Source organism: Vicia villosa, unplaced genomic scaffold, assembly GCF_029867415.1.
Source record: "Vicia villosa cultivar HV-30 ecotype Madison, WI unplaced genomic scaffold, Vvil1.0 ctg.004132F_1_1, whole genome shotgun sequence".
Classification (NCBI taxonomy): Eukaryota; Viridiplantae; Streptophyta; class Magnoliopsida; order Fabales; family Fabaceae; genus Vicia; species Vicia villosa.
The window spans coordinates 52,496-76,964 of NW_026706378.1; the positions used below are offsets into that span (position 1 = coordinate 52,496).

Below are 24,469 nucleotides of genomic sequence, written 5' to 3' on the forward strand. Positions count from 1 at the left end.
AGGTGGTACAGCAGGTGCTTGTCTAGGTGCGTACAACGCATTGTTGTTCTTATAAGAAAAGTTCGGGCGGTTTTTCCATCCAGGGTTGTACGTGTTAGAATAAGGGTTTCCTTGAGCATAGTTTACTTGATCAGATGGGACTCCAGTCAAGAGTTGACATTCGGCAACTACATGTCCAGTCAATCCACAGATCTCGCAGTTAGGTGTTACAGCAGCAGCGGTGGCTGAAGGAGTGATGGTTAAGTTCTCGATCTTTTGAGTTAAAGCGTCTACTTTAGCGTTAACGCAGTCTATACCACTTACTTCGTAATTCCTCCTTTGGTTTGGGTTTTGTCTAGAGCGGCTCGTTCTCCGCCCCATTGGTAATGGTTTTGTGCCATATTCTCTATGAGTTTGTATGCTTCATCATGGGGTTTGTCCATTAATGCTCCGCCAGCAGCGGCATCTATAGTCATTTTAGTGTTATATAAGAGACCACCATAGAAAGTATGGATGATCAGCCATGGTTCGAGTCCATGATGAGGGCATATTCTAAGCATGTCCTTGTAACGTTCCCAAGCTTCGAAGAGTGATTCGTTATCTTTCTGGGTAAATCCGTTGATTTGACCTCTAAGCATAGCAGTTTTGCTAGGCGGAAAGTATCTCGCTGAGAACACTCTCTTCAATTCGTCCCATGTGGTTATGGAATTAGAAGGCAGGGATTGAAGCCACGCTCTAGCTCTATCTCTTAAGGAGAAAGGAAAGAGACGTAATCGAATAGCTTCGGGACTAACGTTGTTAGCTTTGACAGTGTCGGCGTATTGCACGAACACAGATAAATGAAGGTTAGGGTCGTCTACAGGGCTTCCAGAGAATTGATTCTGTTGAACAGCTTGGACCAGCGAAGGTTTCAGTTCGAAATTGTTTGCCTCAATCGCAGGTGGTGCGATACTTGAGTGCGGTTCAGCGTGCGAAGGAGCGGCATAGTCTCTAAGCGGACGAAGAGCAGCCATCTCTAACTTTGGGGTGATTTGATTAATTTGATCAGTAAAAGTCAATTCCTGATTAATAGGAATTGGTGCTACTTCGGGAAGATTGCGAGCTCGACGTTTGACGTTAATGAAACGTTCGATCTCGTTAATTCGTTGTATTAAATCTCCTCCTTGTGAACGAGTATTTGGCATACAATCGTTCAGAAAGAAAGGGAAGAATTGTCCTAGTCTCTACGGTGTAACAGTGAGTTACGATATCGACTTAAATAGTCCCCGGCAACGGCGCCAAAAACTTGATCGCGACTTTACGTGTCTATAAATCTGATGACTGCAAGTGCACAGTCGTGTCCTGTAGTTTTAAAAGATATCGAATCCACAGGGACTATGAATCGATCTACAGTTATCTAAGGTTACTATGTAAAGCTAGGGCTACTAAAATTTTGATTGTTCCTAAGGGAGAGTGATAGTGAGAAATAAAGAATATAATAAAAGACAGGTATCAGTATGTATTTCGTTTAACTTAAGGTAATCCGAAGGTCCATTGGCTTTTGCATAATTTAATTAAAAATCTTTACTAATTCAATTGATTAAAAATCCTCGTCTCAAACTTTCGCTCTGTTGATTCAGATTACTATCCTAATCCTAATGTACGCTTTCGCCATCCCATTAGATTTTAGAAGAGCTTTTTGGAAACAACGTAATTAATAAAATGCCTATTTTATGAAGTTGTTATCTATTTAAATCCCCTAATCTCAAACTTTCGCTCTGTTGACTCGGAACATGCTAATATCCCGAACGTACGCTTTCGCCATCCCGCTCGGGTGTAAAAACAATTTTTGAAAATAAATAAGTCCCAATTAGTTTTAATACGCTTTCGCCATCCTTAAAACTAATGTCCTATGTCTACTATCTGGTTAAAGATCTCAAACTTTCGCTCTATTGATTTTAACCTTTGACCGTCTTAACCCCTCAAACTTTCGCTCTATTGGTTTTAAGACTTACTAATTAAATTAGACATATAAACCAAAAATAAGTGATATTTAATAAAACATAATTAAGCCAATTTATTTCGGATCCCTCGGTTAACTTACTCTACATACCGACACCTTAGTAATTTAGCCAGACATATTAATATGGTTAAACATGCATAACTAGATTCGGTTTATAATAATAGGCATGTTAATAGGCATACAATATATCATGCAAATAAACAGATAAATAAGGCGGTAAATATTAAACCTGAATTAAATAAATGGAAAGTACAAATCTTCAAGTATCGAACCTCCACCACAAGTTGGCTGGATCGTTCTTCGGAATTTAAACGGACAGAAAATAAAACAAGGAAATAAAAACGATAAATCTAACGTAAGGCTAGATTTATAAAAAGTTCACAACAATTTCCAGTGTAGAAATCGTTGTGAGAAAATAAGTGTTTGAATGAAAGCAGAATGAAAAATATGATTCACGGTACCATTTCGGCAGCACTTCGTTGGCAGGAAATCGGACACTTTGGACTGAAGTGACTGCTTCTATTTATAGGGGATGTTTTGCAGTGACGTTGCGTGAAAAGAGGAAGCTCTTCAGACTGGCTTGGAGACGTGCGTCTCCGATTCTTCAGGAAGACTGGGCGCATGACTTGAGACGTGCGTCTCAAGTGGAGAAACTTTAGGGAAATGGAGACGTGCGTCTCCCTTTTGCTGATGTAGCATAGAGACGTTGGAGACGTGCGTCTCCGCTTACTTGTGTGGATTGGGCTGCTTTCCTTCGTGGGCTGGATTGCTTCATTGGGTCTTTGGGTCTCTTTCAGCACACTTGGGCCTTATTTGCACTCCCTTTTTACTTCAGCACCTATTTTTCATCTTTTAGGCATAGATATGGGTCGTTTTAGCTCCATTTCTTCTCTTTTTCACAATTAGTCATAATAAGAGTGTAAAACCTGAAACAAAGCAAAAACTCGCGTAATATCATAATAAATCAATATAATAAACGGAAAATGCTATAAATATCTATGGATTTCAGGCTGAATATACGATATAAAATCGTGTTATCAGGCATCATAGGTTTGATCTCGATTCACACGATAACCAACACCCTTTTCCATTCATGAACAGTGATGGACCAGATTCATCATGTGTAGATGGTTTAATTGACCTGAAAAGTAAAATTCTTAGGAATCACATAGGCTAGAATAATGATAAAAGTCAAAATCAGTGACATGATGAAAAGGTTTTTGTTTTAAATGCTTCATTCATGATTGATGTTTGACTATACGTGAATTATAGCATGACCATTAAATAATTGCTTAAAAAATTATGATTTTACTAATGTCTAGTGAAAACATATTAATGAAAGCTAACAATCATATAAGCCTAACCAAGTGAGATGTATGCATCCTCATGTTTTACATAAATAAATGAGAGAAGATATGCATACTAACTATGTGGATTTCATATAATTCTTAATATTACTTGGTTTATTTGAATTCATGGATATGATCAAGAAATTGTTTGTTATTGATTAAAAAACCTACTTTACCAAAAATCCTACCTTGGGAGGGCGTGATTCTTTGACAACTCATTTGAGCCTAAAAAGTGAAAATTGTGTTTTTCTCAACGTTATAAATCTTTGCCAATTTTAAAAGAAAAACAATGTTCACTATCTTGACTAAAGGATAGGAGAGTGTCATACTCGAGTTTTTACCCCTAAGATTCCACCTATCATTCATTTGCATTTGAACAAGATCACAAGCATGGTTCTCTTCTCTCCCCCTAGTCTTTGGGTTTACCTTTTGTGAGAGATCACCAAGCACCCTTGTGTTTATTTTTTCATATTTATTTGCTTATGTTTATCATCTAACTTTCACTAACCTTTATTCAAAATACAAAAACATGTTTGTTTATTATTTTCCTTTGCTCATATTATGCAAGGTAGGGTTGATAATCAAAAGGCAAGAGAGTTTCTACTACTCAAGAGGATCTTATTTCATGTTCAAAAGCTCAAAGTAACTTGGCTTGTGGTTAAAGTTTTCCCAAAGATCAAGTATTATTTCTAAGTTAGGGTTTTGGTTCCTCAAGGTCAAAGGATTGGTCAACTCTTGGTCAAATGGACTTTTATTCAAGGAATGACCTATAATATTAGGCCGTATGTATGTCAAGCTTCATTCAACATCATTGGATCAAAAGAGGTTCAAGATTGAGGCTTATTTGTACAAGTGATTCAAGTTTGGTTCATGGTTTATTTCCATGCCTTTTCCATGTATTTTCTCAAGCAACCATCAAGATTAATCAAGGGTCATTCAAGTTTCAATTATTTGAAGTTCATTTGTTCATCACGGTGCCTTGTAATGCAAGAAAACACCAAAAATCTCAAGTTGGTCTAAGTTGGTTTGACCTAAAACCAAGTATGGCACACCATTTGGTCAAAAGTGCCTAACTTTCTCAATTTTCAACTATTATGGGCGCTTCTTGAGGCTAAATGACCCTCTTGATGTCCTCTACAACTTTCATTCAAATGTCAAACATCAATTCAACCTCTAAGTATCTCAAATTTTGAATGGAATTTCAGGCCACATGTGCATAAAACTATGTCCATGACCTGGTCGACCTAATGCCAGACCTGATTTTCTGAGTTATGACACTAACTTCTCAAGCTTGCCATTTTCACATCAAACATCCATTTGAATTAGTTTTTTTACATTGTGTTCTACTCCATGAAAGGAACATTTGGCTCAAGAAAAATATGAAAATGGACGAGCCAATTTCATTTGGCCTAGGCATAAACATGGTGACTTGAACTTTGTTTTAGGTCGTGACCTATAACTTGGAATCATGCAAAATCTTAACTTGGACCACTTTCAAATTTGAAAACTTGTTAATCATGAGCAAACGCATCTGGTACAATACAAAACGAATTGTAATTGCTCCAAATTCACGCATTTCACCCTTGCTTCACACGATTTGCAAATTGAGAAAATTCTAGAATGAATTCACACGATTAGGATCTGAATATCACACATGATAAGCTTATTCATTTTCCTATAAATATAGAATCATTTCCCCTTCATTTTTAAGCTTTAAAAGCAACAGAAACTCTGCCTCCATTACTCATAAAAAGCTCAAAAAAACCAAAAGATTGTTTTCTCATTTTAAGTTCATTTCAACTCAATTTTTCTGCCCAGAAAGCTTCATCATCTTCATCTGAAGCTAACTGAAGCTTACAGAAGTTTGAAACATCTTGCAAGTATCAACTTGATTCCACCATTTTCATACCTTGAAGATCACTTAGGAAAGGTATATACGAGTTCCTATTCCACTGAAACGAGATACCACTTTCTTCGTCCTATTCCATTGATCAAAAGCCCTCACCTAACTGGAATTTATTCATTGTGTTCATCATTTAATTTAACTTTGAAGTTTTTAGGGTTCTTTCATTTTTATGCAAATTCTCTTTGCTCAGATCAAATAATTTTTTCTAGAGCAGAGAGACATGAACGATGATGTTAGTTGAAGCTCAATAATGTGTCGTTAGAGCTTAAAATAACTAGTTTATGATTCTGTAAAAATCAAAATGGCTGGAGGTTGAAGATGAAGCTACACGCGTTTTGGAGCCAAAGTTTGAAATTAACCAATCAGAGCATGCCACCTCAACTATCCGTTGCCATTTTATTTTCTTTTTTCTATTTCAAGTCATTTTAATTCTATTTTCTTTCAAAAATTATTTATAATAGCTCCTAAAACCTTTTTCACTCCAATTTTTTTCCATAATTTCATAAAAATATTTTCTATCGTATTTTTTTTTTTTAGAATTTAAAAATGATTTTTAATTACTTTTTAACAATTTATTTCTCCATCTTTTTGAAGCATTTTTTATCCCAACTTTTAAGGTCTCAATACTTATATTATTTATGATTTTCTCAAATTTTTTGAGATATTTATTTGACATTTTGATACCTCTTTGGCATTTTCCTTTTAATTTCCATATTAAAACCATTTTCAAAACTTTTTTATTGATTTCTACATTATTTTAATATTATTTCGATGTTTCATCTTGTTCATTTGGACTTGAATTGATACTTTGATTGAACTAACTTTCATCATTTCAAACTTATCATTAAATGATCATTTAATCATTTTTGGTACTTTAGATTAATGATAAGTTTCATCTCATTGTATTATGAAGAAGTTTGATTGAAGAAATGATATCATACCATTGCCCTTGTGCTTAATCAATTTTCTTCTTCATCATCTCTTTCTTTTGTTTTGACTTTTGCTACATTGTTTGAGGACAATGATCTTTATCATTTCTCTAACATGTATAGCACATAAATTGCTATTGACCGACCTCATATATGTGCTACTTCTACATAAGTACATTTATGATTGCTTAACATAGCGCTAAATTGTCCCGATTTGGTTGATTGATCATTAACAACTAACATTGACCTATAATTGTGATAAATTTACTATTATGTATATTTACTTTTATGCACCTTTACGTTAATGCTCTTTATCATTTTTCCATTTACATTCATGTCATTTATTTCTTATCATTATGTTTATGCTTCTTGTATTTATTGCTTTATGTTTACTTGCTAAAAGACCAAAAACATCTAAATATGACAAAATCCTAAAAAAAACTCTTAATGATTTTTTGTGGTCTTGATGTTACTATCCCAAGCTTGAGGAGCTTGGACTTTTGGAGTTAGGTTAGACTTTCCTTTTGCTTGGAGATTGCTGCATCTGAAACCTGAGGATTCATCTAGACCTTTGACTTTCATCTGATAACTTGGCCATTATCTTGATAAACAGTTGAACTTTTGAACTTGGGATTCATCTTATGCTTTGTGATTTTAATGTTCATATAATACACTTGTGGTTCATATCCTTTACTTAATAACCATCATAGGCCAATTAATGTGAATTTCTTTAACCAGTATGATCTCTTAATGATAATTGGCAATCATATTTTATTGTCAAATCCCAAGCCATAATGCTCTCAATCAGCCATAATAGTGATAACCTTTGAATCTCAATCAAAATATTGTCTTCGTATTAGTTTTGGGCCGACATGGTCAACCCAACCCATCAGTTGCCTTTGCCCGATCCTATTAAGTTAGACGAGTTACCCATTGTAGGAGGCTCTATTAGGTATAGGCTATAATCCAACCCACTCTTAATGACATGATATAAAAGAGGGAAAATGTACATAACTCCTCAATCATGAATCGTGTGGGGTCAAAATGTTTTCTTAAGACCTACCAAAAAATCCAACATGTTTTATCTAACCATTAAAAATCAATTGCACGAACTCCCTAAATTACCCTTTCACCACAAGTTATTTACGATAAGAAAAGAGCATTTAAGTAATATTTACTTTTTCCATTACCATCTCGAATTATAGTATGCCATATGTCCAATTTCAACAATCTACTATATATCTAACTCTTTCCAAGATTGACATTTGACATTCATTTTCCAACTTCACCAATGAAATCACAATTAAATTAAATATTACATCCACTCTTTCTCTCTTGATTAAAATTTTAAATCTCTCTCACATTTTCTTTTCTCATGCTTTCTCACTTTCATTTTAATTTTGTCTCTCTATTTTTATATTATTACTAAAAATACTAATATTTATTTTTTAATTTTAATAAAATTAACATTTTAGTTTATATTACGAGTCACTATCAACACAATATCTATTTTATTTTAACCAATCATTGCCTTAATTTAAATGACAAAATCGTTATTTCTAAATTTTTTCTTCCTCCATCTCATGGTTCTTTTTTTCTTCATTTTATATGAGTATTAAATACAATTAAATTTATATATTTGTTGTTCATTTTACAATCAAGTAAATCATTTTAAACTTTACATGCGTATCTAGATACATTTTATATCGTATCAAATAATTTTTATATCTCATAGATCATTTTCAGTACAATGTCTATTTTATTTTAATCAACAATTTGTCTTAATTTGAAAGGCAAAATCCTTATTTCAAAATATCAAAATTTCTTTTTTTTTTTCTTTCTTCTTCTCACGAGTAAGTTTTTTTTCTTCTTTTTGCATGACTATTTAATACAATTGAGTTTATATAATTATTTTTTATTTTACAATTAAATAATTCATTTCAAATTTATATCTGTATATAAATATATTTTATATTTTATCAAATAAATTTTCTATTGCACAAGTCACTATAAGCACAATGCATATTTTATTTTGATAAAAATATTTAAATTTAAAAGATAAAATCCTTAATTTAAATATTAAATATTCTTTTTTTCTTTCATCTTACTGGTCCCTTTTTCTCTTTGTATTTTATTACAATTGATTTGATATAATTACTGTTCATTTTAAAATTAATAATAATTTTAAATTTAGATACATTTCTAAATATAATTTTATATCGTATTAAATAAATTTACTTGTGCGGCTGCACTAGTGTCTGACTAGTATACATATGTAAAACTAAACATTTTAATACATTTATACTACAATTAAATGTAAAATTTATTTTTATTTAATTTAAACTTTATATTTTATAAAAGAAATATATTTTTTTATTTTAATATTGTCACTAGTAGGATCAAATTCTAGATGCTGACAATACAATGTTAAAAATGAGCTAATGAACTTACACCAAAAAAATGTATTTTATATTAAATTTATGCAAATTTATATATTTAAAAAATTTAATATATATACTACTTTTATTTAAAGAGTGGAGATCAACTTATTTTAAGAGTAAGTTTTTTTAATTTATTCTATGTAATAATTTTTAAATTTTATTTAATCTAATAATTAATTAAATAAAAATATTTATTAATCATTTGATTCAATTTAAAAGTTATAGTTTAGAGTAAGTTAAAAAAATTTAGTCTTAAGTTGATCTCCACTCTTATTTAAAATACTTATATTTATTCAAATATATATATTCAAGTTTATTTAAACACCTTTTTCGTATTAGAATTTTATCGTTATATTTGTAGGCTAGGCAGTAAAGGACGCTCATACACCAGTTACTTATTTATAAAGAAAATATTATATTTTTCATGAAAATAATTGTATTTTTATTAAAAAGAGAGAATATCATATTTTTATATATAAAATAAATGTTTTTTTTTCTGGAAATGATTAAACTTTATTCAAAACCAAAAAGCGTTACAACGCAAGGCGATCAAAAAGATCCAGCCACAAACAAACAACGAGAACCTAAGGCATCATTAACTTAGCAACATGTTGCCTAAGTTTATACAAAACCATATCAACTATCTTAGGTCCTATAATACTATTCTCAATATGGCTACCAAAACTACATTTGTTTCTATACAACCAAGTTTCATAGATTGTCTATGTAAAAGTACACTTTAAAATGGACAAAGTGGAGCCTTTTCCTTTGCTTCTGCCCAGCATCCACATCATTTCCTCATCCCATCGCAGCAGATTATGGTGGATTTGCAGCCAGTCCAAAACATATTGCCAAATAGCCCGAGTTTTAGTGCATTCAAACATCAAATGGTTCATATTTTCAGTTGCATTATAGAAACAGCAGCTCATAGAATTCAATAACCCAAACCTGTGCAATCTTTCTTTTGTGGCTACACTACAAGAAAATTAGCGAATTACGACGGTTCATTTTAGAAGGTTACGACGGTTAGAACCGTCACAATTTGCAAATCACGACGGTTGTTATTCTGTCCTAAAAACGTGTGTCGCAAGGCTGTATTGCGACGGTTGTCAAAATCGTTATACCAACTGTCGTTCTATGTTACGACGGTTGGGGAACTGACGTAAAATGATTATTGCGACGGTTACCAACAGTCGGGAAATGTCGTTTGTTTTTTGTTTTTAATTTTAATTGTGACGGTTCTAACCGTCGTAACCTTCTAAAATGAACTGTTGTAATTCGCTAATTTTCTTCTATAATATTTTTTAAATATATTTTATTTTAATTATAATCTACTGAAATATTTTTAAATTCAGTATTATTTTTTTCTTTAAATTATTTCTATTTATGTTATTATTATTTTGTAATATTTTTTATTTGATTTTCAATCACTTTTAAACGTAGTAAAATTAATTTCAATACAAAAACATGTAATATCAAATAAACATCATGATATCAAAAAAATGTGAGTTCCATAATCATGTCATGTAATACAAAAAACCGAAAAACATATCAAATCCCAATCTTATAATAATAATATTCATAGTGCCAAAAATACATAGGAAATTTTATAATCTAATTAATTCATAGCAACGTCTAATTTGTCCTTCTTGATGATCCATTAACTGCAATTCGGTAGCTAGACTCAAAAATTCATTTTTCACTCTCAAATCCATAACAATGGTGTTATCATGAGTCTTCCCATTCTTTCACCGTGTATCAAATTCTAAACCCTAAAATACTATCATTCATAGTAGAAATTCAAGAATTTAACACAAACAGAGTTCAAAATCCTAAAATACTAACAAAAAACAAATTAATAACAATCAGAATCGTTACATAGTAGAAAGGGAAATGAAAACAAAATCGAACACTTACAAGTTAGTCGTTTAAGGTAGCAGAATGAGTAAACTCATTGAGAGGGTATACTCATGTTTGATGGTCGGGTGAAGATGATAGAGGAAGAAGAAGAGAAAAAGTAATAATAAAAACCCTTTGATGTTCGAGCTTTAGAATTTAGGGGGAAGGTAGCACAACTTTATATTTGGGTGGCGGCGGGTGAAGCAACAGTCGTAAATTTTTGTTTACATTGTTATTGCATTTAAGGATGGATTTAGGGGGGGAAGGTGAAGTGTGTCATACCCTAATTTTACCCCCTTGAGATGTCATACCTCCAAGTACCTCATCAAACTCAGGACAGGTACTCAGAGCAGTCACTTGCTTGTCTGATACCCAGTCGAGGGTACTCAAGGACAAAAGAGTTCAGGCAAAGAATCAATCAATATGAGAATAGAATCTAATACAATCATAGGATTCAAATGATTCATTTATTCACCTATGTTGATTAGACAACAGTTATCAGAACTCAAGTTTGCTCAGCTAAGGTTTTCAACCCATCAAGGACTGAAATCAGGGACCACCTTTGGGAAACCCTAAAAAGCTCCAGGACACCTATCAATTGTTTCAATAATCTTCAAATAATCCATATGACAATATCCATAAGGCATTACACTTCAATTCAAGATCTACAGTCATCAATTTCATTTGGTCGACAATTAGGGTTTTTGACCTAAATTCACCAAGATAGTTGACTTTTAATCAGGACATGGATCCAAAACTCAAAACATGACTCAAGACCTTCTTTTACCTCAATATAATCCATTCACATTGTAACACCCCGTTAATTCTTGTTATTAATTTAATTATTTTTTGTAATTAAATTATTAGAATTAATAATTTTGGGAATTTTGTGGAAAATGGTGAAATATTGGTTTGGGCTAGAGTGGTGGTTAGCAGAAGAGGGGGTGTTAACTAAGCAAGCCCATTATAATATTTTATTTTATTTTTCATAAAATAAAGGAATTGGAAAGGAGGGAGGTGGAAGCAAAAGGGACAGACTCTGAGAAAAAGAAGAACACGTGAAAGTGAGAAGAGCCAAAGGGGGAGAAGAACTTCGAAGATTCGACTCTGAGGTAAGGGGGGATTCTTCAGGTTAGTAATCCTTATGCGATTGTAGGTAGTATGATTGATTAGGATTGTTGTCTAGTTCAATCGTACGTGTCGGGTTTGGGAATTTTGTTAGGTTTTGATGAATTTGTATGAATTACATGATTTTGTTAATACTTATGATATGTGCTGTTAATACTTGGATAAAACTTGTCTGAAATGTGTGATGATGTGAAAATTGATGGTATTTGTGTGCTATGTTCGTATGTACCTGAAATTGGGGAAATGGGATAGGGTAAATGCTGTCAAAATGGTGAGTTTGGCTGTGCAGGTACGTAGGAACCGGTTCCCATGTGGGACGAACCGGTTCCCCCTTATAAAAACAGAGAAGTATGGATTCTGGGTTGCTGGGAACCGGTTCCCAGATAGGGACAACCCGGTTCCCCATAGTAAAAATCAGAGGCGTGATTTTGGATGCAGCCAGGAACCGGTTCCCATGTGGGACGAACCGGGTTCTGCAACATATTTTATAAAAATGTTTTATTTTCAAAAACCCATAACTTTTGATCCGAGTATCCGATTTATGTGCCGTTTTGGGCGTTGCGAAGCTAATGAGATGCTTTATCTGATGAAGTAATAATACGGGCAGTGGCCGAATTATTTATTTATTCGATTAATTTATTGTTGAATTGGATTAAGGTGGAAATTAACATTAATGTGATGTATATGTTATTGTGATGATGTGGTGTATGTTTGTGAATGATTGAATGATGCTTATACATGAACATACTTGTTATGATGTTATTGGTAAGAGGTGATAAGCGATGTTAAGCATCGGAATGATGATGATGTATGATGATGTAAGTATGTGTCATGTGTGCATTATTCATAAATCATTTGCATTGGAAGGCTAATTCCCATTGTTCGGAGATTAGCGGGAAGTCATCGTGTGCCCATGTGGGGTGTGAGCGATGAGGCAGTAGTCGTGTGCCCATGTGGGGTGTGAGCGACTAGAGGGCAGTATCAAAGAGAGAAGTCCTGTGATGTGATTCACAAATCTTGGTACCACATGCATGAGTGTCAGTCCATTCATTGCATTATAGCTTGATATAATTGGATGATTGTGTGGTGTAATAGATGATGCTTATGTGCTGATTGTTTGCTTGTTATAATAATTTCCGATTATATGTATGTTGAATGGATGATAATTGCTATGAGATCTTATTGCTTATGATTGTATAATGGTTATTAATTTGAATGAAAATCACCCTTACTTTGATGATTTCAGATTAAGGATGTAGCGGCGTCTTGATTGGGTGAAGATAGCTTGTAGGCTAGCCCATAGTTCGTGTCGAGTCATGCTCTGATTGTAACACTGGGATCGATTAGTCTTAGCGTTACTCGTTATACTTTGTTGCCATTTTGGCTATGGTTTATGTATTGAGTATTTGTGTGGAGTTGTTTCCTAATACTGTTGAATTAAGTTCCGCTGTGCTAAACACATATTTGATATTGGTTAATTTCTGATAAAGCATGACAATCGACTTGATGTTTTTATTTATTTATTAATTGTAGCATCCTTGATGTGTTATTACTCTGATAATATTATATTTTACCTCGGGGGTTTAGAAGGGTGTTACAATAGTGGTATCAGAGCATAGTCGGTCGTTAGAGTCAGAGTCTTAGTGTCAGTGTTCCCTTGTATGCGACTAGTGTAAGGTAAACACTGTCGATACTTTTATTCTGATGAGGTTGTTTTGTGATTTAGCAGAACAATGGCTGGAAGAGGTGGAAGGAACGATGACGCTATCGCAGAGGCTCTAGGCATGATTGCTGGTGTACTGGGAGGGAATGCTAATGGAGCTGCGATTGGTGCTGACAGGCAGTTGAACAGCTTTCAGAGGAACAATCCTCCACTGTTCAAAGGCACCCATGACCCTGATGGTGCTCAGAAATGGTTGAAAGAGATCGAGAGGATCTTCCGAGTGATCGATTGTGCAGAAAATCTGAAGGTGAGGTACAGTACTCACATGCTATCAGAAGAAGCTGATGACTGGTGGGTTACTACTAGGACTGAGTTGGATTCATATGGGATTGCGATTACTTGGGCCATATTTAAGAGAGAATTTCTAAGGAAGTACTTTCCTGAAGATGTGCGGGGAAGGAAGGAAATTGAGTTCTTGGAGCTGAAACAGGGTAGTATGACAGTGCCGGAATATGCTTCCAAATTTGTGGAATTGGCTAAGCATTACATACACTACACCAACGATGCAGCTGGAGAATTCTCTAAGTGTATCAAGTTTGAGAATGGTCTTCGTGATGAGATCAAGCAGGGTATCAGGTACCAAAGAATTCGCCGGTTTGCTGATTTAGTGGACTGTAGCAGAATCTTTGAGGAAGACAGTCTTAAGCTGAAATCATCTCACTCTCGCGAGTTAGTTGATAAGAAGGGTAAGAAGCCTATGGACAGAGGTACACCATATGGTAGGGGAAACCCAAGAGCTGGTAATTGGAAAAGGCCTAGTGGGGGAGATTCTGGTGCTCCCGTTAGGTGTTTCAACTGTGGTGAAACAGGACATAAGAGGTATGAGTGCAAGAAAGAAGAGAAGAAGTGCTTCAAGTGTAACAGAATGGGTCACATTGCTGCTGACTGCAAAATGAGAACCGTAACTTGCTATAACTGTGGAGAAGAGGGTCATATCAGTCCACAGTGCACCAAACCAAAGAAGGACCAAGCTGGAGGGAAAGTCTTTGCTTTGTCTGGATCAGAAACTACTCCGGAGGATAGACTGATTAAAGGTACGTGTTTCATACATAATACACCTTTAATTGCGATTATTGATACTGGTGCGACTCACTCGTTTATTTCATTGGATTGTGCTAAGAGGTTAAATTTAGAGATATCAAAGATTAGTGGAAGTATGGTTATTGACACTCCTGCGTCGGGTTCAGTGACCACTTCATCTGCATGTTTGAACTGTCCTGTGGATATATTTGGTAGGAAGTTTGGAATGGACTTAGTATGCCTTCCACTCAAACAACTTGACGTTATTTTGGGAATGAAATGGTTGCAATTTAACCGAGTTCATATCAACTGTTTTACGAAGACGGTCATCTTTCCAGAAGAAGTTAATGTCGATGAGTTGGAAATGACTGCAAGACAAGTGGGTGAAGCAATTCAAGACGGGGCAGCCGTGTTTATGCTTTTTGCGTCGATGGAAGTGAAAGGAAGAGTAGTGAGTAATGAACTACCAGTGGTACGAGAATTTCCAGAAGTTTTTCCAGAAGATGTTAGAAAGCTACCACCTGAAAGGGAAGTAGAGTTTGCCATTGAGTTAGTTCCTGGAACCAGTCCTATATCGATGGCACCTTATAGAATGTCAGCATCTGAATTGACCGAATTGAAGAGTCAAATAGAAGAATTGTTGGAGAAGGAGTTCATTCGTTCGAGCGTGTCACCGTGGGGTGCACCGGTGTTATTGGTAAAGAAGAAGGAAGGATCTATAAGGTTGTGTGTAGACTACAGACAACTGAATAAAGTTACTATCAAGAATCGGTATCCATTGTCGAGGATTGATGATTTGATGGATCAGTTGGTCGGAGCTAGTATATTCAGCAAAATTGATTTGAGGTCTGGGTACCATCAAATTCGTGTGAAGGCGAACGATATTCAGAAGACTGCGTTCAGAACGAGGTATGGTCATTATGAATACACTGTGATGCCGTTTGGAGTTACTAACGCACCTGGTGTTTTCATGGAATATATGAATAGAATATTTCATCCTTATCTTGATAAATTCGTCGTGGTGTTCATTGACGACATTCTGATATATTCCAAAAGTGAAGAAGAACATGCAGAACATCTCAGAATTGTACTGGGAGTATTGAAAGAGAAGAAGCTTTATGCCAAACTGTCGAAATGTGATTTCTGGTTAAGTGAAGTGAGTTTCCTGGGTCATGTAATTTCCAAGAGCGGTATTGCCGTAGATCCGACAAAGGTAGAAGCTGTGTCTCAGTGGGAAGCTCCGAAGTCCGTTACTGAAATTCGTAGCTTTCTGGGTCTTGCAGGTTACTATCGGAAGTTTATAGAAGGATTTTCCAAGTTAGCTCTACCATTGACGAAGTTGACTAGGAAGGGTCAAGCGTTCGTTTGGGACTCGAAATGCGAAGAAGGATTCCAAGAATTAAAGAAGAGGCTGACTAGTGCTCCTATTTTAATTTTGCCGAATCCGGCAGAATCTTTTGTTGTGTATTGTGACGCTTCATTGATGGGACTTGGAGGTGTGCTAATGCAGAACCAACAGGTAGTCGCTTATGCGTCGAGGCAACTTAAAGTACATGAGAAGAATTACCCGACTCATGACTTAGAGTTGGCAGCAGTGGTGTTTGTGTTGAAATTATGGAGACATTACCTTTATGGTTCACGGTTCGAGGTATTTAGTGATCATAAGAGTCTTAAGTACCTATTCGACCAGAAGGAGCTTAATATGAGACAGAGGAGGTGGTTAGAGTTCCTTAAAGATTATGATTTTGAGCTGAATTACCATCCGGGTAAGGCGAATGTTGTTGCTGACGCTTTGAGTAGGAAGTCCTTGCATATGTCGATGTTGATGGTGCGAGAACTAGATTTGATTGAACAATTCCGGGATTTAAGTTTGGTATGCGAAGGCACTTCGAATAGTATCAAGTTAGGTATGTTAAAGCTGACAAGTGGAATTCTTGATGAAATCAGAGAAAGGCAGAAGGAAGATGTGGGACTAGTTGACAGATTGACTTTGATTAACCAAGGAAAAGGAGGTGAGTTCAGAATTGATGAGAATGGCATAATGAGATTCGGCGACCGTGTTTGTATTCCTGACGTTACTGAACTGAAGAAGAGTATCTTGGAAGAAGGACATCGTAGTGGATTGAGTATTCACCCTGGTGCTACTAAGATGTACCATGATTTGAAGAAGTTATTCTGGTGGCCTGGAATGAAAAAGGAAATAGCTGAATTTGTCTATTCTTGTTTGACTTGTCAGAAGTCAAAGATCGAACATCAGAAGCCGTATGGGACTATGCAGCCTTTATTTATTCCTGAATGGAAGTGGGATAGCATATCCATGGACTTTGTATCTGGATTGCCAAGAACAGCTAAGAACTATGAAGCCATTTGGGTTATTGTGGATAGACTGACGAAGTCTGCTCACTTCATACCAATGAGGATGGATTATTCGATGGAAAGGTTGGCACAGTTGTACATTAAGAAAATAGTAAGTTTGCATGGTATTCCTTCGAGTATCGTATCAGATAGAGATCCAAGATTTACATCCAGATTTTGGGAAGGGTTACAGAAGGCCTTGGGTACTAAATTAAGGCTGAGTTCTGCTTATCATCCACAGACTGATGGTCAGACTGAAAGGACGATTCAATCATTGGAAGATCTATTGCGTGCTTGTGTATTGGAAAAGGGTGGAGCATGGGATAGTTATTTGCCGTTGATTGAATTTACTTACAACAACAGCTACCATTCGAGTATTGGTATGGCTCCATTTGAAGCTTTGTATGGTAGGAGGTGTAGGACACCACTGTGTTGGTATGAATCTGGTGAAGGTGCAGTGATTGGACCAGAAATTGTTCAAGATACGACGGAAAAAATTAAGATGATTCAAGAGAAGATGAAGGCTTCTCAAAGTCGTCAGAAGAGCTATCATGACAAGAGGAGAAGGACACTTGAATTTCAAGAGGGAGATCATGTGTTTCTGAGAGTAACTCCTATGACGGGTGTTGGTCGAGCACTGAAGTCAAAGAAGTTGACGCCGCGTTTTATTGGTCCGTTTCAGATTACGGAAAGAGTAGGAGAAGTGGCTTATCGTATTCCTTTACCAACAACACTTGCAAACCTACATGACGTATTCCATATATCTCAATTGAGGAAATATATTGCGGATCCGTCTCATGTAATCCAAGTGGATGATGTACAAGTGAGAGATAATATGACGGTTGAGGCGTTGCCTATGAGGATTGAAGATCGGAAGTTAAAGCAACTACGTGGTAAAGAGATAGCTTTAGTCCGAGTAGCTTGGGGAGGAGCTGCAGGTGGAAATGTTACGTGGGAACTGGAGAGTCAGATGAAGGACTCCTATCCCGAACTCTTCGTTTGAGGTATGTTTTCGAGGACGAAAACTCTTTTAGTGGGGGAGAGTTGTAACACCCCGTTAATTCTTGTTATTAATTTAATTATTTTTTTGTAATTAAATTATTAGAATTAATAATTTTGGGAATTTTGTGGAAAATGGTGAAATATTGGTTTGGGCTAGAGTGGTGGTTAGCAGAAGAGGGGGTGTTAACTAAGCAAGCCCATTATAATATTTTATTTTATTTTTCATAAAATAAAGGAATTGGAAAGGAGGGAGGTGGAAGCAAAAGGGACAGACTCTGAGAAAAAGAAGAACACGTGAAAGTGAGAAGAGCCAAAGGGGGAGAAGAACTTTGAAGATTCGACTCTGAGGTAAGGGGGGATTCTTCGGGTTAGTAATCCTTATGCGATTGTAGGTAGTATGATTGATTAGGATTGTTGTCTAGTTCAATCGTACGTGTCGGGTTTGGGAATTTTGTTAGGTTTTGATGAATTTGTATGAATTACATGATTCTGTTAATACTTATGATATGTGCTGTTAATACTTGGATAAAACTTGTCTGAAATGTGTGATGATGTGAAAATTGATGGTATTTGTGTGCTATGTTCGTATGTACCTGAAATTGGGGAAATGGGATAGGGTAAATGCTGTCAAAATGGTGAGTTTGGCTGTGCAGGTACGTAGGAACCGGTTCCCATGTGGGACGAACCGGTTCCCCCTTATAAAAACAGAGAAGTATGGATTCTGGGTTGCTGGGAACCGGTTCCCAGATAGGGACAACCCGGTTCCCCATAGTAAAAATCAGAGGCGTGATTTTGGATGCAGCCAGGAACCGGTTCCCATGTGGGACGAACCGGGTTCTGCAGCATATTTTATAAAAATGTTTTATTTTCAAAAACCCATAACTTTTGATCTGAGTATCCGATTTATGTGCCGTTTTGGGCGTTGCGAAGCTAATGAGATGCTTTATCTGATGAATTAATAATACGGGCAGTGGCCGACTTATTTATTTATTCGATTAATTTATTGTTGAATTGGATTAAGGTGGAAATTAACATTAATGTGATGTATATGTTATTGTGATGATGTGGTGTATGTTTGTGAATGATTGAATGATGCTTATACATGAACATACTTGTTATGATGTTATTGGTAAGAGGTGATAAGCGATGTTAAGCATCGGAATGATGATGATGTATGATGATGTAAGTATGTGTCATGTGTGCATTATTCATAAATCATTTGCATTGGAAGGCTAATTCCCATTGTGCGGAGATTAGCGGGAAGTCATCGTGTGCACATGTGGGGTGTGAGCGATGAGGCAGTAGTCGTGTGCCCATGTGGGGTGTGAGCGACTAGAGGGCAGTATCAAAGAGAGAAGTCCTGTGATGTGATTCACGAATCTTGGTACCACATGCATAAGTGTCAGTCCATTTATTGCATTATAGCTTGATATAATTGGATGATTGTGTGGTGTGATAGATGATGCTTATGTGCTGATTGTTTGCTTGTTATAATAATTTCCGATTATATGTATGTTGAATGGATGATAATTGCTATGGGATCTTATTGCTTATGATTGTATAATGGTTATTAATTTGAATGAAACTCACCCTTACTTTGATGATTTCAGATTTAGGATGTAGCGGCGTCTTGATTGGGTGAAGATAGCTTGTAGGCTAGCCCGTAGTTCGTGTCGAGTCATGCTCTGATTGTAACACTGGGATCGATTAGTCTTAGCGTTACTCGTTATACTTTGTTGCCATTTTGGCTATGGTTTATGTATTGAGTATTTGTGTGGAGTTGTTTCCTAATACTGTTGAATTAAGTTCCGCTGTGCTAAACACATGTTTGATATTGGTTAATTTCTGATAAAGCATGACAATCGACTTGATGTTTTTATTTATTTATTAATTGTAGCATCCTTGATGTGTTATTACTCTGATAATATTATATTTTTCCTCGGGGGTTTAGAAGGGTGTTACAATAGTGGTATCAGAGCTTAGTCGGTCGTTAGAGTCAGAGTCTTAGTGTCAGTGTTCCCTTGTATGCGACTAGTGTAAGGTAAACACTGTCGATACTTTTATTCTGATGAGGTTGTTTTGTGATTTAGCAGAACAATGGCTGGAAGAGGTGGAAGGAACGATGACGCTATCGCAGAGGCTCTAGGCATGATTGCTGGTGTACTGGGAGGGAATGCTAATGGAGCTGCGATTGGTGCTGACAGGCAGTTGAACAGCTTTCAGAGGAACAATCCTCCACTGTTCAAAGGCACCCATGACCCTGATGGTGCTCAGAAATGGTTGAAAGAGATCGAGAGGATCTTCCGAGTGATCGATTGTGCAGAAAATCTGAAGGTGAGGTACAGTACTCACATGCTATCAGAAGAAGCTGATGACTGGTGGGTTACTACTAGGACTGAGTTGGATTCAGATGGGATTGCGATTACTTGGGCCATATTTAAGAGAGAATTTCTGAGGAAGTACTTTCCTGAAGATGTGCGGGGAAGGAAGGAAATTGAGTTCTTGGAGCTGAAACAGGGTAGTATGACAGTGCCGGAATATGCTTCCAAATTTGTGGAATTGGCTAAGCATTACATACACTACACCAATGATGCAGCTGGAGAATTCTCTAAGTGTATCAAGTTTGAGAATGGTCTTCGTGATGAGATCAAGCAGGGTATCAGGTACCAAAGAATTCGCCGGTTTGCTGATTTAGTGGACTGTAGCAGAATCTTTGAGGAAGACAGTCTTAAGCTGAAATCATCTCACTCTCGCGAGTTAGTTGATAAGAAGGGTAAGAAGCCTATGGACAGAGGTACACCATATGGTAGGGGAAACCCAAGAGCTGGTAATTGGAAAAGGCCTAGTGGGGGAGATTCTGGTGCTCCCGTTAGGTGCTTCAACTGTGGTGAAACAGGACATAAGAGGTATGAGTGCAAGAAAGAAGAGAAGAAGTGCTTCAAGTGTAACAGAATGGGTCACATTGCTGCTGACTGCAAAATGAGAACCGTAACTTGCTATAACTGTGGAGAAGAGGGTCATATCAGTCCACAGTGCACCAAACCAAAGAAGGACCAAGCTGGAGGGAAAGTCTTTGCTTTGTCTGGATCAGAAACTACTCCGGAGGATAGACTGATTAAAGGTACGTGTTTCATACATAATACACCTTTAATTGCGATTATTGATACTGGTGCGACTCACTCGTTTATTTCATTGGATTGTGCTAAGAGGTTAAATTTAGAGATATCAAAGATTAGTGGAAGTATGGTTATTGACACTCCTGCGTCGGGTTCAGTGACCACTTCATCTGCATGTTTGAACTGTCCTGTGGATATATTTGGTAGGAAGTTTGGAATGGACTTAGTATGCCTTCCACTCAAACAACTTGACGTTATTTTGGGAATGAACTGGTTGCAATTTAACCGAGTTCATATCAACTGTTTTACGAATACGGTCATCTTTCTAGAAGAAGTTAATGTCGATGAGTTGGAAATGACTGCAAGACAAGTGGGTGAAGCAATTCAAGACGGGGCAGCCGTGTTTATGCTTTTTGCGTCGATGGAAGTGAAAGGAAGAGTAGTGAGTAATGAACTACCAGTGGTACGAGAATTTCCAGAAGTTTTTCCAGAAGATGTTAGAGAGCTACCACCTGAAAGGGAAGTAGAGTTTGCCATTGAGTTAGTTCCTGGAACCAGTCCTATATCGATGGCACCTTATAGAATGTCAGCATCTGAATTGACCGAATTGAAGAGTCAAATAGAAGAATTGTTGGAGAAGGAGTTCATTCGTCCGAGCGTGTCACCGTGGGGTGCACCGGTGTTATTGGTAAAGAAGAAGGAAGGATCTATGAGGTTGTGTGTAGACTACAGACAACTGAATAAAGTTACTATCAAGAATCGGTATCAATTGTCGAGGATTGATGATTTGATGGATCAGTTGGTCGGAGCTAGTATATTCAGCAAAATTGATTTGAGGTCTGGGTACCATCAAATTCGTGTGAAGGCGGACGATATTCAGAAGACTGCGTTCAGAACGAGGTATGGTCATTATGAATACACTGTGATGCCGTTTGGAGTTACTAACGCACCTGGTGTTTTCATGGAATATATGAATAGAATATTTCATCCTTATCTTGATAAATTCGTCGTGGTGTTCATTGACGACATTCAGATATATTCCAAAAGTGAAGAAGAACATGCAGAACATCTCAGAATTGTACTGGGAGTATTGAAAGAGAAGAAGCTTTATGCCAAACTGTCGAAATGTGATTTCTGGTTAAGTGAAGTGAGTTTCCTGGGTCATGTAATTTCCAAGAGCGGTATTGCCGTAGATCCGACAAAGGTAGAAGCTGTGTCTCAGTGGGAAGCTCCGAAGTCCGTTACTGAAATTCGTAGCTTTCTGGGTCTTGCAGGTTACTATCGGAAGTTTATAGAAGGATTTTCCAAGTTAGCTCTACCATTGACGAAGTTGACTAGGAAGGGTCAAGCGTTCGTTTGGGACTCGAAATGCGAAGAAGGATTCCAAGAATTAAAGAAGAGGCTGACTAGTGCTCCTATTTTAATTTTGCCGAATCCGGCAGAATCTTTTGTTGTGTATTGTGACGCTTCATTGATGGGACTTGGAGGTGTGCTAATGCAGAACCAACAGGTAGTCGCTTATGCGTCGAGGCAACTTAAAGTACATGAGAAGAATTACCCGACTCATGACTTAGAGTTGGCAGCAGTGGTGTTTGTGTTGAAATTATGGAGACATTACCTTTATGGTTCACGGTTCGAGGTATTTAGTGATCATAAGAGTCTTAAGTACCTATTCGACCAGAAGGAGCTTAATATGAGACAGAGGAGGTGGTTAGAGTTCCTTAAAGATTATGATTTTGAGCTGAATTACCATCCGGGTAAGGCGAATGTTGTTGCTGACGCTTTGAGTAGGAAGTCCTTGCATATGTCGATGTTGATGGTGCGAGAACTAGATTTGATTGAACAATTCCGGGATTTAAGTTTGGTATGCGAAGGCACTTCGAATAGTATCAAGTTAGGTATGTTAAAGCTGACAAGTGGAATTCTTGATGAAATCAGAGAAAGGCAGAAGGAAGATGTGGGACTAGTTGACAGATTGACTTTGATTAACCAAGGAAAAGGAGGTGAGTTCAGAATTGATGAGAATGGCATAATGAGATTCGGCGACCGTGTTTGTATTCCTGACGTTACTGAACTGAAGAAGAGTATCTTGGAAGAAGGACATCGTAGTGGATTGAGTATTCACCCTGGTGCTACTAAGATGTACCATGATTTGAAGAAGTTATTCTGGTGGCCTGGAATGAAAAAGGAAATAGCTGAATTTGTCTATTCTTGTTTGACTTGTCAGAAGTCAAAGATCGAACATCAGAAGCCGTATGGGACTATACAGCCTTTATTTATTCCTGAATGGAAGTGGGATAGCATATCCATGGACTTTGTATCTGGATTGCCAAGAACAGCTAAGAACTATGAAGCCATTTGGGTTATTGTGGATAGAATGACGAAGTCTGCTCACTTCATACCAATGAGGATGGATTATTCGATGGAAAGGTTGGCACAGTTGTACATTAAGAAAATAGTAAGTTTGCATGGTATTCCTTCGAGTATCGTATCAGATAGAGATCCAAGATTTACATCCAGATTTTGGGAAGGGTTACAGAAGGCCTTGGGTACTAAATTAAGGTTGAGTTCTGCTTATCATCCACAGACTGATGGTCAAACTGAAAGGACGATTCAATCATTGGAAGATCTATTGCGTGCTTGTGTATTGGAAAAGGGTGGAGCATGGGATAGTTATTTGCCGTTGATTGAATTTACTTACAACAACAGCTACCATTCGAGTATTGGTATGGCTCCATTTGAAGCTTTGTATGGTAGGAGGTGTAGGACACCACTGTGTTGGTATGAATCTGGTGAAGGTGCAGTGATTGGACCAGAAATTGTTCAAGATACGACGGAAAAAATTAAGATGATTCAAGAGAAGATGAAGGCTTCTCAAAGTCGTCAGAAGAGCTATCATGACAAGAGGAGAAGGACACTTGAATTTCAAGAGGGAGATCATGTGTTTCTGAGAGTAACTCCTACGATGGGTGTTGGTCGAGCACTGAAGTCAAAGAAGTTGACGCCGCGTTATATTGGTCCGTTTCAGATTACGGAAAGAGTAGGAGAAGTGGCTTATCGTATTCCTTTACCAACAACACTTGCAAACCTACATGACGTATTCCATATATCTCAATTGAGGAAATATATTGCGGATCCGTCTCATGTAATCCAAGTGGATGATGTACAAGTGAGAGATAATATGACGGTTGAGGCGTTGCCTATGAGGATTGAAGATCGGAAGTTAAAGCAACTACGTGGTAAAGAGATAGCTTTAGTCCGAGTAGCTTGGGGAGGAGCTGCAGGTGGAAATGTTACGTGGGAACTGGAGAGTCAGATGAAGGACTCCTATCCCGAACTCTTCGTTTGAGGTATGTTTTCGAGGACGAAAACTCTTTTAGTAGGGGAGAGTTGTAACACCCCGTTAATTCTTGTTATTAATTTAATTATTTTTTTTTGTAATTAAATTATTAGAATTAATAATTTTGGGAATTTTGTGGAAAATGGTGAAATATTGGTTTGGGCTAGAGTGGTGGTTAGCAGAAGAGGGGGTGTTAACTAAGCAAGCCCATTATAATATTTTATTTTATTTTTCATAAAATAAAGGAATTGGAAAGGAGGGAGGTGGAAGCAAAAGGGAC

At 36.7% G+C, this 24,469-nt stretch overlaps 1 non-coding gene across 1 annotated transcript; it reads left to right on the top strand.

The window, feature by feature from the left end:
- Window positions 1–510: 510 nt before the first annotated feature.
- LOC131641819 (small nucleolar RNA R71) lies at window positions 511–617 on the top strand. Its single transcript, XR_009295648.1, has one exon. It is a non-coding gene; the product is annotated as a small nucleolar RNA R71 (small nucleolar RNA).
- The last annotated feature ends 23,852 nt before the right edge of the window (window positions 618–24,469 follow it).